Genomic DNA, 14,824 nt, shown 5'->3' on the forward strand with positions numbered 1-14,824 from the left:
CTAATTTTGATTTTATGCGTTTGTGCAACACGTCTAACCTTTTAACCAATTTTAGATAATTCATCATTAATTTCAATAGAAGGGCAGTTGATCACTAGGCCACTTTGATTGGTTTGTCTAACTTAGCAATTATAACATAATGATCAATTTGTAATTTCCCTGTGATCTTCCTCAGTTTTTAGGAATATTTTTAAAAACTCACCATTAATTTTACCTATACATTCTCTTTGTATCAGCCTTTAAGATTTTGAGAAAATCACTGAATTTAACAGCCGACTTTACCATAATTGGCCTAATTTTGGGAGGTTGAATATTAACTTGATTAGTGTCCATTACATGATCAATAATTTGAACTTCATTTTCAACATTATTACAAGTATTATCATTCGGTAGCGAACTCTTCAAATTTATTTGCTAAAGGTAAATCAACATTGTTTTTAACAAGTTTTGCATGACGGCTAGTATTTTTAGGTAAAACAAATCCATCTTCATCTCTGGTTTCATTAATTGATCGTATAATGGCTTTTTTAGAAGATCTTTTAGTCTTAGACTTAATCTTATGACAGTTATCAGAGTTATTAGCAAAATGATTGTTAATACAATTATTTTCATTAGCATTTTTAACAGTATTACTTTCAATAGTATTTTTAACATTGATAACCAGATCAGAGTTGCCAACTTTCCCGATTTACAATATATTTCTACCGACTTTTTCTTATTCTTAATATTTCTCACGATTTTTATGGAATATGGCTTAATACTTCGTTATATGAACCAAAAAAGAAAAAAGTGATTTTGGACGTCTGAAAGCAACTGAATTTTCTCTAGATTATATCTAAAATAAAACCTTGCGAATCAGATGAGAATTTCTGCTTTGTGAGTGACAACATACGTATCCAGAACATGGACCTTATAAGAGATAGACTAACCCAGTGTGGGGGGGGGTTTACTTTAACACTGAAAACGATCTGGTTTACTTTAACACTGAAAACCTGGCGTTTGTATCACATAACTCTTTTTAATTATTAAATGCGATACGTTGTATAGTGATGAGATTATGAAAGCCACAGTTTTTTCCAAATTCGTAATTTTTTAAAAAAATTTAATGACCATTTTTAGGCAATGATTTTCAAAACTATAATAACATTACAAAACAATCATTGATTTATATCATCATTAACTTATTAACATTAAAGTGGAATATTTATTTTAGTAATTTATAAAATTCAGAGGATAAAATTTTCTGAGTGTAATGAAGCGGAAAAAAATGGTAAAATAAAATCCAGAAGCATTAAGATATTACATTACGCCCAAAAGAAACCTTTTTTTTAATGTTTTGTGTGTTACCTATATTTATTAAATATCATGTTCTTCGCCCGTAAACCACATACATTTGAAAACAGCGTATCTTTAGAATTTCCGCAATGGAGATAAAACTGTTATTTTCCGTACGGTGCTCTCTCTGAACTCGTTGAGTTTGTTAATCAAAAATTCGTTAAAGTTTTACAAAATAGGAAATAGATTAAAACAAATTCGAAATTCAGCCGTCCAGATGCCCATGTTCGGGTGGAGGATTATATTATTCAAAATTTGATGGCTCTAGATACTGTCGTTTTTGTCAGATTGCGAGAACCATACATGTATTCATGCAGATTCTTCATTATTTAATTTCTTTACATGTAATACAGGGCGATAATGCTTGGTAACAACAATTTGCAAGAGACACGGACATTTATAGTAAAACAGCGCAAAATGCCGCTTCGAAACTAACAGCCTTTCTAGGCTACCGCCCCTTTAAGCTAATAAATTAAATTAACAGTAAATAAAAAAAATATTATGCAGAACTAAAAATAAATTTAAAATCACTATAAAATACAAGCAAAATTAATTATTACGGTTAAATACAATTTTAATATTAGAATAAAATGTATAAACATTTTTAAGGAGTCAAACGTGTTTATCAATATGATGTATTATGAAATATAATTGAAATAAAATTCCTTAATAGAAATTGTGCTATAATACTCATCTATAATTTTAAAAAAGCAGCACAATTTATAATTTTAAACACAACTTTCAAAAATTTGTTTTTAAATATTTTAATATTTTTTACTTATTTACACCAATAAAAAGCATAAAAATTGCAAGAGAAAATTGATTGTTTGAAATTTTCTATTCGTTCAGATTTAAAATATTATTTTCTAAAAGAAGTAGTTACAAATTTCCTTACAGCATAGGAAAAGCTAAAAAATATCCAGTTCTGAAAGCATGCAATAGCTTTATAATTATTTGGAATGTTAATTATGCTTGATAAATATGCTAAATTGTTTTAATCGATTTGAGTTTCAAAAATAAAAATATGTAGAAATTCTAATTTGTGAAATGAGGCGCTACAACCAGCTTTTCCTTGACAATAATACATGCTGCAATAGGCAACCAATGTTAAATTTCTGCAAGTCGTCCCTACTCCTTTGGATGTGATGTTTGCGATGTGTACCGCCTGTCATTGCAATTTTTCGATTTCGCATAGTTAAAGGGCGAATGTTTTCAAACATGTGCGTACACAAAAACACAAGGACAACATAAGTTGTTTTGAAAGAAACGAAAAATTAAATTTTTCTTTGGAAACAAAAGACCAAAAAGTCATTAATGCAGAATATCTGTTCTCTGCCTTTTTACTGGAGCACAACCTGCCACTGAATGCATCGGATCACGCTGCAGCTTTATTTAGAAAAAATGTTTCGCGATAGTGAAATCGCTAAGAAATACTCAAGTGCAAGGACCAAAACAGGTGCAATTGTTAAAGAGCGACGCATTCTGTAAGTTCACATCAACGTTAAAATCTTCATCACTGCTATCATCACCACTTATATCTGATTCCAGCTGTTCAAGGAGGGCAAGGTACTCTTGTGTACTCAATCCTCTTCCTCTCGGCATTGCAATGGAGAGAGAATATGCTCCGTTCTGGATTTTAATTTTCTCCCGAGTCATCACGATAAAAGCTGCGTGTTTCCCAATGCGCAGAAAACGTAAACGTGGCATCGGGAATTCGAAAACGGACATTCGCTTAAAAATATGTCGTTTTTCTTATGAGGGTCAAAATGACCCCAGTTGGCTGTTTTAGGTATATATGCGATTATTTATTTAAATAATTAACTTAGAATTATGAAAAATTGCCATAGTATACTTGGAAACATTTTAGAAAAAGTAAAAAAATATCAGCTTCCAAGCTCAGTTGTATGTTAAAAAAAACGCGGAAAATTAGAAAAAAAGTTCAAAATGACCCCAACGGCGCTTCTAGTGTTAAAACGTGTGATTTTATGCCATGTATTTATGGGAGTTCATTCAACACTCTTAATTGCTTATTTTAAACTTTTTCAGTTATTAAATTGCTTTTGAGATGAGATTGCAAGTTTAAAAATTTTTATTTACATTTTAAAATATGTTTTAACTTAAAAAAATGACATCTTCTTTTCGAGACAATGGATTGTAAATAAAAAGTTTTGAAGTGCAGTTTTCTTTTTCTCTTTTCTGTTTTCCTTTCCCTTTTTTTAGAAAAGAGAATGCTCTAAATCTTTCCTTTAAAATGTTCTAAACGTAGTTTGGATGCTTTTTAAATGTTCGCCATATTTTATTCTGTAAATCAAGTTAAGTAAAATAATAAGTAAAATAATGTGGGCTTCTTGCAAGCATTCGAATTTGGTTTAGTCACAAGACTTTCGAGGAGTGTTGTACATGCCCATCGATAACCATACCATTTAAAACAATGAGAAACGTTTCTAAAAATGCTTAGGAAAGACCACGTGAGACCTATGTTTGATGAGCAGTATATCAACTGGTGTGGTTTCAGTAGTTTGTTGAGTGAAAAGAAAGAGAATATGAAACAACTAAGCAATTTCTTTTGTTTTCCCAAACCGATGAATTCTGACACTTCGAAATGGGTTCGATCTCAGATGAATGTTCTAGTTTTTCCCAGGCATGACTTGCATACGAGTCAGTTTCCCTCAGAAAATCTTCCCCTCAGGCAGACAGCCCTCTTATACTTTACTGTATTTAAGTAACCTAACATAATCTTTTTATTAATCCACAATATTGCAGTAATAATTTAAATTATTAAATCTTTGAATAATACTTGATAATGAATATTGACTGAATATGCTGGCTTGCATGGAATTTTTGTGATTTTCTTTTCCCCAAATATTGTAAATGTGTCAATTTCCCGTAAAAAATTCCTCGCTGAAGTGTACCTTCCTTTAAGAAACAGTTCCAAGTGCTAGCCTTAGTTAAAAATCCTTTGAAGCCAGTACTAACCTGACTCACAAGGGATCTAATGGATACGACTTCTGAATTCTGTCAGTTCAATCTGGATTCGGTATTCGATGGTGATGTGGAATAGCTACTACATGGGGGTTTTCATTTGTTTTTCCTTACGTGCATCGTGAATATGACTGAGTTTCCCTTAGCCAGTTCTCTACGAAGACAAATATAAATTACAAATTGAAAAGTCTAGCATAAATATGAATCAATTTCGTCATGTCCTTAGGAAAACCTTTTTCTTTTAGCCTTCTAGGATTTTTGACAAGCGAATGCAAATGAATAAAACAGCAGTAATGGATGCGGCGTGAATTGTAAGAGCCATGACAAAAATTATACGTGCAACATAGAAATCTGGAGATGAATTATGGAGTATGGGGCATGGTAACCCTGATTCATTAATTATAAAATTTCTGTTAAAGCAGATTGAAAATCAGTTATACATCGAAAGAAAAATTAAAGTACACACCTTTGAATATTTATTAAGAAAATGTGCATTTCTAATTTCTCTGATTCGGTTTAAGCAAATAAAAGTTAATATTCGGCTTTAAATACAGGTAAGTAATGTTTTAGAGACAATAAAAGCCATTGCTTATAATGAAAATTTTTATTCAAATCATGACAGTTAGGGAAAAAAAAAAGAAATATGTATTGCTATGTCCGTACCCACGCTACATTCCTGGGAGGCCCAGAAGGCAGATTCTTGGGAAAAATCGTAGTTCGCTTACTTTCAGTTTTAGCTGCAAGACAAGGAAAGGGGAAAAAAACCGCTTCTTGAAATTAGTAATGCGTATGAACGGAAGATGATTTTTCTTTTACTTATTCATTTATTTTTGTTACAATAATTTCAGTACTTAGATATTTGGTGGTCGTTTGCTTAATGCATGATATAATTAAAGAAAATAAGAGTAGACAATCTCCTATAACAAAAGAATATATTAAGTACTAAAATTACAATTAAAAATTACATTGCAGAGCTCGGAACACAGTTCATGCTATCGTCGCGTACAGTTGTCTAACGAGAAGTCCGAGTGAGTAAATGACGTCGCTTTGCTGCTCCGATTAAGAACTGGATTTGACACGTGGCGCCATCTCATGAATAGAAGTTGAAGTATCTGTCGGAACGCCACAGTACTCCCCCCAAGTACCATCGGTACGTTATAAGTACTTTGGGTTAAATTTAACCTTTCTTCCAGATCTGGTAGTTTTAGGTTGCTCTTTAACGGGATGTAAGCTTTCTTCCGGGAGTGATGTTGATGAGGGAGTTGTATGATCTTGCATTAGAAATGGTGGTTTGAGACGATCGATTCCAATCACTGATTGTTTGCCATTGCAGAGGATGGTGAAATGTTTCGTTGTTCGTTTGACAACTTTGAATGGACCATCATATGAAGGTGTTAAAGTTGGCTTAATCGCATCGTTGCGCTCGAATACGTGCGAAGATGTCTCAAGCGCAGGATGTACAAAATAGCTTGGCTGGTTATGCGAGGATGCTGGGGTTCGCGAGATATTGCTCATGGTCTCACGTAAACGTTGAAGGAATGTTGGAGGGTCGATAACTGGAGTAGATTCTGGGTGAAAGAATTCACCTGGCAGACGGAGTGTTACACCATATAACAGTTCAGCACAAGTGCTACCAATGTCTTCTTTGAATGCTGTGCGAAGACCGAGCAAGACTAGGGGTAAGGTTTCTGTCCAGTGTGTGCTACTGTGGCACTTCAGACCTTGTTTGAGAGATCGGTGAAAGCGTTCCACCATCCCATTTCCAGATGGATGGTATGGTGTTGTGCGAATATGGCGAATACCAAGAAGAGAGGTGAGGGATGCGAACAAGTGACATTGAAATTGTCGGCCTTCGTCGGTAGTGATGGTGGTAGGCATGCCAAATCTTGAAAGCCACTGGGAGATGAATGCTCGAGCTACAGTTTCAGCGGATATATTTTCAATAGGAATGGCTTCAGGCCATCTTGTATACCGATCAATACAAGTGAGGAGGTAAGTGTAACCATTTGAAGGAGGCAATGGGCCAACCAAGTCTAAGTGCACATGATCAAAGCGTCTTGCTGGAAGGTTAAATTGTTGAATGGGACTGCGAGTGTGACGGAATACTTTACACAGTTGACACCTAATACATGAACGAGTCCATTCTGTGATGTCTTGATTCATTGCTGGCCAGACAAATCTGTCTGCGATCAGCTTTTTGGTGGCACGGATTTCAGGATGTGCCAAATTGTGCAAGGCATTAAACACTTCACTTCTAAAATTGACAGGAATATAGGGACGTATTCTATTGTTCTCTATGTCACAGTAAATTTTAAGCATTGGATCAATGTGCAGCGGTTGTAACTGAAGGGAGGTTTGTCGATTTGAGATTAGGTTCTTGAGTTCCTCATCATACAATTGAGCTTTTGAAATTTCAGAAAAATCTGGGGTAGTGAGGTTGATATTGTTTACCCGAGACAAGGCATCAGCGACACAATTATCAGTACCAGAGACATATCTGATATCTGTACTAAACTGGGCGATGAAATCCAGATGTCGAAGCTGACGAGAAGAACATGAGTCAGAGTTTATTCTAAAAGCGAAGGTTAATGGTCGATGATCCGTGAAAATGATGAACTCGTGTCCTTCCAAGTTGTGCCGGAAGTATTTAACAGCACAGTACACAGCAAGTAGCTCCCTGTCATATGTGCTGTATTTCCTTTCTGCAGTAGTTAAGTTTTCTGGAGAAGAATGCCATTGGGGAAAGTCCTTTAGTGGTATGGGCTTGAAGCACTGCTCCTATGGCCGTGTCAGATGCATCTACCATTATAGAGAGCTGATCACTAGGTGAGTGATAAGAAAGTGTGACTGCATTTTCCAGATCGTGTTTGCATTGCACGAATGCTGCAGATGCAGATTCAGTCCAAGAGACAGCTCATTGATCTTTTTTTTTTTTTTTTTTTTTGCTATTCTTCAGAAACTCATGTAGGCAGGCTTGTGTTTTTGCGGCATTTGGCAGAAAGCGTCGGTAGAAATTTAACATTGCTAGAAAACGTTTAAGTTCAGAGATGGTTTTGGGCTGAGGTAGGTCGTTAATTGCTTTGACTCTTTCCGTTAAAGGTTTGATTCCATTCTGGGTGATAAGACATCCAAGAAAGGAAACTGAGGGTTGACCAAGTACACATTTGGATGGATTTAGTTTTAATCCATGATCTTTAAGGCGAATGAAAATCTGACGCAGATGTTGAAAATGTTCTTCCGCATCCGGTTCCCTGTGCTAGCATGAATTCAAATTCTTTGCAAGCAGCCTTTAGCATCACTGGAGAAAGAGGACGAGGCTTGGAAAATACATGTGGGCCATGTGTTTCAATGTGACCCGATACAACAGTTATGTTGGTAGGTACGTTCGATATGTGAGAAGCTTGGCCCTGTGATGTCAGCTGAGTTGTAGCATCAATTAAGCAATTATTCTTGACATCCACTAGAAGGTGGAAATGTGTCAAGAAATCGACACCAATAATTGCTTGAGTTACATCCGCAATAATAAAAAGCCAGTTGAAAGTTCGGCGCAAGTTTAAATCAAGTGTCAATAGTTTGGTGCCGTAGGTTGCAATTTGGGTACCATTGGCTGCATACAGTACAAGTTTATTAATGTTGGTGAGCATTTGTTTTAGTTCTCGGGAGCACTGATATGTCAGCTAAAGTATCTACTAGAAAACATAACTGAGTGGAACGATCAGCGAGAACTATTCTGTCGATGTGGCGAACATTCTGTTGGTCACCAGAAGACAGCCCATTTAGTTTCCCGCTTGTTCAAAAGTGCATGGAGGGGCACACATGCGAGCTTGAGCGCCAAAATTCATATGATAAAAGCATATGCCACTTGTGGGCTCTTTGTACTGCGTTCGAGTATTGTGACGAGATAGACTCCTACTTCGGGCAAGAAATTTTTTACGTGGGCCCTGATTTGATCGATTGTATCTCCGTGAAGCATGAAGACTTGTAGAGACTTCAGACACTTTTTGGTCAATTCAGCCACTTGTTGTTCGAGGGATGAACTGGAAGGTGCAGCATTAGCAGCACTGACATAAGCTGGAGTAACAAGTTCATTAATTTTGTCAGCCATTGCTGCTAATCGGGTTAGATCTTCATTGGAAGCAGCAAGAATTATTTGTATGTTATTAGGGAGACGCGAAAGCCATAGTGACTTCAACAAGTCGTCACTAAAATGGCTTCCTGCCAGATCGCGCATTCGTGACAGCAAGTACGAAGGTAGCTGATCTCCAAGTTCAAGTCCTTGTAGTAAAGTACGTATTTTTGAAGATTCACTTTCTGAATAGATTTCGATGAGCTGCTGTTTCAATTTGGAGTATTTATCACAATCAGGTGGTTTGAGAATTAAGTCATGCACTGAATTCAGAATATCAGACTCAATTGCTGCAACTACATAGTTGAATTTTGTAGAATTCTCACTAATGCGAGCGATAGAAAATTGTGCTTCGATCTGAGCGAACCACAATGAAGGATTATTTTTCCAGAAAGGCGGTGGCTTCACCGCAACGCGTGTGATTTGTGGCTCTGGTGGAATATCGTCGGGCATACTGATACATAATTTTCACTTTAATTAATAAACAGTTAACAGCACAAATATTGTAGCAAGAGGATACACTATTGATATTTTGCCATGATAACAATAAATATTTTAACCATGCAGAAAAAATTTACGTAACGATACACACACAAATAATACAGGGTCAGCAATTACACACACAAATAATATTTTACCGAAATGCATTTGAAAAGAAACCCCTATTTGAGAAAAAATGATGCGTTCATTTTGTATTGCGCACACACAAAATCACCACTTCACACTGCTGAGGCACATTATCGAAGGAAAAAGGAAATCACTCCTGTAGTACGTGGGAAAGAAATTCACTACTTTCGAACGCTGAGGGAAGAATATTGCCGTAGCACGTTGCACAAAAGTTACTGATGTAGCACATTTAGCGAAAATCACTGTTGTAGCACATTTGTCACAAAAGTTGAATGATCGAAGAATTATTGCACGACTGGCGAAGTCAGCGGAACGGAACAGATCACATTGATGATTAGCTGAAGCTCCTTGCGATGATATGCACGACTTTGAAAAAACACAAGAAATATATATCAATACTTCTAGAAATAATTGAAGGGGTACGTTGTAGAATACGTTTAATGTCCATATTCGTTGTTATTTTTAATCAGTTCTTCAGAATGCCATGGATGCACGTGGCTTAGGGTCGTTGAAAATCCATTGTCGGCAGCGTGCTCAGTCAAAAGGTCACCAATTTTGGTGGTCGTGTGCTTAATGCATGATATAATTAAAGAAAATAAGAGTAGATAATCTCCTATAACAAAAGAATATATTAAGTACTAAAATTACAATTAAAATTTATATTGCAGAGATCAACGCAGAGCTCGGAACACAGATCATGCTATCGTCGCGTACAGTTGTCTGACGAGAATCCGAGTGAGTAAATGACGTCGCTTTGCTGCTCCGATTAAGAACTGGATTTGACACGTGGCGCCATCTCATGAATAGAAGTTGAAGTATCTGTCGGAAGGCCACAGTACTCCCCCCAAGTACCATCGGTACGTTATAAGTACTTTGGGTTAAATTTAACCTTTCTTCCAGATCTGGTAGTTTTAGGTTGCTCTTTAACGGGATGTAAGCTTTCTTCCGGGAGTGATGTTGATGAGGGAGTTGTATGATCTTGCATTAGAAATGGTGGTTTGAGACGATCGATTCCAATCACTGATTGTTTGCCATTGCAGAGGATGGTGAAATGTTTCGTTGTTCGTTTGACAACTTTGAATGGACCATCATATGAAGGTGTTAAAGTTGGCTTAATCGCATCGTTGCGCTCGAATACGTGCGAAGATGTCTCAAGCGCAGGATGTACAAAATAGCTTGGCTGGTTATGCGAGGATGCTGGGGTTCGCGAGATATTGCTCATGGTCTCACGTAAACGTTGAAGGAATGTTGGAGGGTCGATAACTGGAGTAGATTCTGGGTGAAAGAATTCACCTGGCAGACGGAGTGTTACACCATATAACAGTTCAGCACAAGTGCTACCAATGTCTTCTTTGAATGCTGTGCGAAGACCGAGCAAGACTAGGGGTAAGGTTTCTGTCCAGTGTGTGCTACTGTGGCACTTCAGACCTTGTTTGAGAGATCGGTGAAAGCGTTCCACCATCCCATTTCCAGATGGATGGTATGGTGTTGTGCGAATATGGCGAATACCAAGAAGAGAGGTGAGGGATGCGAACAAGTGACATTGAAATTGTCGGCCTTCGTCGGTAGTGATGGTGGTAGGCATGCCAAATCTTGAAAGCCACTGGGAGATGAATGCTCGAGCTACAGTTTCAGCGGATATATTTTCAATAGGAATGGCTTCAGGCCATCTTGTATACCGATCAATACAAGTGAGGAGGTAAGTGTAACCATTTGAAGGAGGCAATGGGCCAACCAAGTCTAAGTGCACATGATCAAAGCGTCTTGCTGGAAGGTTAAATTGTTGAATGGGACTGCGAGTGTGACGGAATACTTTACACAGTTGACACCTAATACATGAACGAGTCCATTCTGTGATGTCTTGATTCATTGCTGGCCAGACAAATCTGTCTGCGATCAGCTTTTTGGTGGCACGGATTTCAGGATGTGCCAAATTGTGCAAGGCATTAAACACTTCACTTCTAAAATTGACAGGAATATAGGGACGTATTCTATTGTTCTCTATGTCACAGTAAATTTTAAGCATTGGATCAATGTGCAGCGGTTGTAACTGAAGGGAGGTTTGTCGATTTGAGATTAGGTTCTTGAGTTCCTCATCATACAATTGAGCTTTTGAAATTTCAGAAAAATCTGGGGTAGTGAGGTTGATATTGTTTACCCGAGACAAGGCATCAGCGACACAATTATCAGTACCAGAGACATATCTGATATCTGTACTAAACTGGGCGATGAAATCCAGATGTCGAAGCTGACGAGAAGAACATGAGTCAGAGTTTATTCTAAAAGCGAAGGTTAATGGTCGATGATCCGTGAAAATGATGAACTCGTGTCCTTCCAAGTTGTGCCGGAAGTATTTAACAGCACAGTACACAGCAAGTAGCTCCCTGTCATATGTGCTGTATTTCCTTTCTGCAGTAGTTAAGTTTTCTGGAGAAGAATGCCATTGGGGAAAGTCCTTTAGTGGTATGGGCTTGAAGCACTGCTCCTATGGCCGTGTCAGATGCATCTACCATTATAGAGAGCTGATCACTAGGTGAGTGATAAGAAAGTGTGACTGCATTTTCCAGATCGTGTTTGCATTGCACGAATGCTGCAGATGCAGATTCAGTCCAAGAGACAGCTCATTGATCTTTTTTTTTTTTTTTTTTTTTTGCTATTCTTCAGAAACTCATGTAGGCAGGCTTGTGTTTTTGCGGCATTTGGCAGAAAGCGTCGGTAGAAATTTAACATTGCTAGAAAACGTTTAAGTTCAGAGATGGTTTTGGGCTGAGGTAGGTCGTTAATTGCTTTGACTCTTTCCGTTAAAGGTTTGATTCCATTCTGGGTGATAAGACATCCAAGAAAGGAAACTGAGGGTTGACCAAGTACACATTTGGATGGATTTAGTTTTAATCCATGATCTTTAAGGCGAATGAAAATCTGACGCAGATGTTGAAAATGTTCTTCCGCATCCGGTTCCCTGTGCTAGCATGAATTCAAATTCTTTGCAAGCAGCCTTTAGCATCACTGGAGAAAGAGGACGAGGCTTGGAAAATACATGTGGGCCATGTGTTTCAATGTGACCCGATACAACAGTTATGTTGGTAGGTACGTTCGATATGTGAGAAGCTTGGCCCTGTGATGTCAGCTGAGTTGTAGCATCAATTAAGCAATTATTCTTGACATCCACTAGAAGGTGGAAATGTGTCAAGAAATCGACACCAATAATTGCTTGAGTTACATCCGCAATAATAAAAAGCCAGTTGAAAGTTCGGCGCAAGTTTAAATCAAGTGTCAATAGTTTGGTGCCGTAGGTTGCAATTTGGGTACCATTGGCTGCATACAGTACAAGTTTATTAATGTTGGTGAGCATTTGTTTTAGTTCTCGGGAGCACTGATATGTCAGCTAAAGTATCTACTAGAAAACATAACTGAGTGGAACGATCAGCCAGAACTATTCTGTCGATGTGGCGAACATTCTGTTGGTCACCAGAAGACAGCCCATTTAGTTTCCCGCTTGTTCAAAAGTGCATGGAGGGGCACACATGCGAGCTTGAGCGCCAAAATTCATATGATAAAAGCATATGCCACTTGTGGGCTCTTTGTACTGCGTTCGAGTATTGTGACGAGATAGACTCCTACTTCGGGCAAGAAATTTTTTACGTGGGCCCTGATTTGATCGATTGTATCTCCGTGAAGCATGAAGACTTGTAGAGACTTCAGACACTTTTTGGTCAATTCAGCCACTTGTTGTTCGAGGGATGAACTGGAAGGTGCAGCATTAGCAGCACTGACATAAGCTGGAGTAACAAGTTCATTAATTTTGTCAGCCATTGCTGCTAATCGGGTTAGATCTTCATTGGAAGCAGCAAGAATTATTTGTATGTTATTAGGGAGACGCGAAAGCCATAGTGACTTCAACAAGTCGTCACTAAAATGGCTTCCTGCCAGATCGCGCATTCGTGACAGCAAGTACGAAGGTAGCTGATCTCCAAGTTCAAGTCCTTGTAGTAAAGTACGTATTTTTGAAGATTCACTTTCTGAATAGATTTCGATGAGCTGCTGTTTCAATTTGGAGTATTTATCACAATCAGGTGGTTTGAGAATTAAGTCATGCACTGAATTCAGAATATCAGACTCAATTGCTGCAACTACATAGTTGAATTTTGTAGAATTCTCACTAATGCGAGCGATAGAAAATTGTGCTTCGATCTGAGCGAACCACAATGAAGGATTATTTTTCCAGAAAGGCGGTGGCTTCACCGCAACGCGTGTGATTTGTGGCTCTGGTGGAATATCGTCGGGCATACTGATACATAATTTTCACTTTAATTAATAAACAGTTAACAGCACAAATATTGTAGCAAGAGGATACACTATTGATATTTTGCCATGATAACAATAAATATTTTAACCATGCAGAAAAAATTTACGTAACGATACACACACAAATAATACAGGGTCAGCAATTACACACACAAATAATATTTTACCGAAATGCATTTGAAAAGAAACCCCTATTTGAGAAAAAATGATGCGTTCATTTTGTATTGCGCACACACAAAATCACCACTTCACACTGCTGAGGCACATTATCGAAGGAAAAAGGAAATCACTCCTGTAGTACGTGGGAAAGAAATTCACTACTTTCGAACGCTGAGGGAAGAATATTGCCGTAGCACGTTGCACAAAAGTTACTGATGTAGCACATTTAGCGAAAATCACTGTTGTAGCACATTTGTCACAAAAGTTGAATGATCGAAGAATTATTGCACGACTGGCGAAGTCAGCGGAACGGAACAGATCACATTGATGATTAGCTGAAGCTCCTTGCGATGATATGCACGACTTTGAAAAAACACAAGAAATATATATCAATACTTCTAGAAATAATTGAAGGGGTACGTTGTAGAATACGTTTAATGTCCATATTCGTTGTTATTTTTAATCAGTTCTTCAGAATGCCATGGATGCACGTGGCTTAGGGTCGTTGAAAATCCATTGTCGGCAGCGTGCTCAGTCAAAAGGTCACCAATTTTGGTGGTCGTGTGCTTAATGCATGATATAATTAAAGAAAATAAGAGTAGATAATCTCCTATAACAAAAGAATATATTAAGTACTAAAATTACAATTAAAATTTATATTGCAGAGATCAACGCAGAGCTCGGAACACAGATCATGCTATCGTCGCGTACAGTTGTCTGACGAGAATCCGAGTGAGTAAATGACGTCGCTTTGCTGCTCCGATTAAGAACTGGATTTGACACGTGGCGCCATCTAATGAATAGAAGTTGAAGTATCTGTCGGAAAGCCACAGATACTTAGATTTTTAAATTTAGTAGGGATGATTGTTTGCTCTGTAAAATCCAGCACCGTTCCCTAAGCTTAACGTGTACATTCGTGATTTATGGCCAAGAATCTTATTATTATAATTGTACTAATAATTATTTATTTTTCCCTTTCTATATGAACGCTTAAATTTTACGTGGCAGTGTTTCAGCAGGTTTTTCTCGCTCATTACGTGAAATATATTTAAGATGATTATTGATTAATTCGTTATGGCGATTTACTCCAATAATTTAGTACTTTTATCTGATGCTGCACTGTACTTGTAGCTAAATGCTGTTTACTTTGTACGCAGCTGTAGGTGGATCTCTCTCTCTCTTTTTGGTTAATGTAACTCCACATTTTGTATAGATATCTGCTCTTGTCTGTTGTGTTTCCTTTTTCTGTTGTGTCTGAAGGTGTAAGCAAACATATTACTTGGTATTATA

The 14,824-nt window shown here is 37.5% G+C and overlaps 1 protein-coding gene across 1 annotated transcript in view; it reads left to right on the top strand.

The window, feature by feature from the left end:
* Window positions 1–14,824, top strand: part of LOC146992702 (uncharacterized) — a 64,411-nt gene that overhangs the window by 28,435 nt on the left and 21,152 nt on the right. The window lies entirely within an intron of this gene.

The sequence above is a fragment of the Stegodyphus dumicola genome, chromosome X2 (assembly GCF_044657685.1).
Source record: "Stegodyphus dumicola isolate Sdum_Otavi_A_Nest chromosome X2, ASM4465768v1".
Classification (NCBI taxonomy): Eukaryota; Metazoa; Arthropoda; class Arachnida; order Araneae; family Eresidae; genus Stegodyphus; species Stegodyphus dumicola.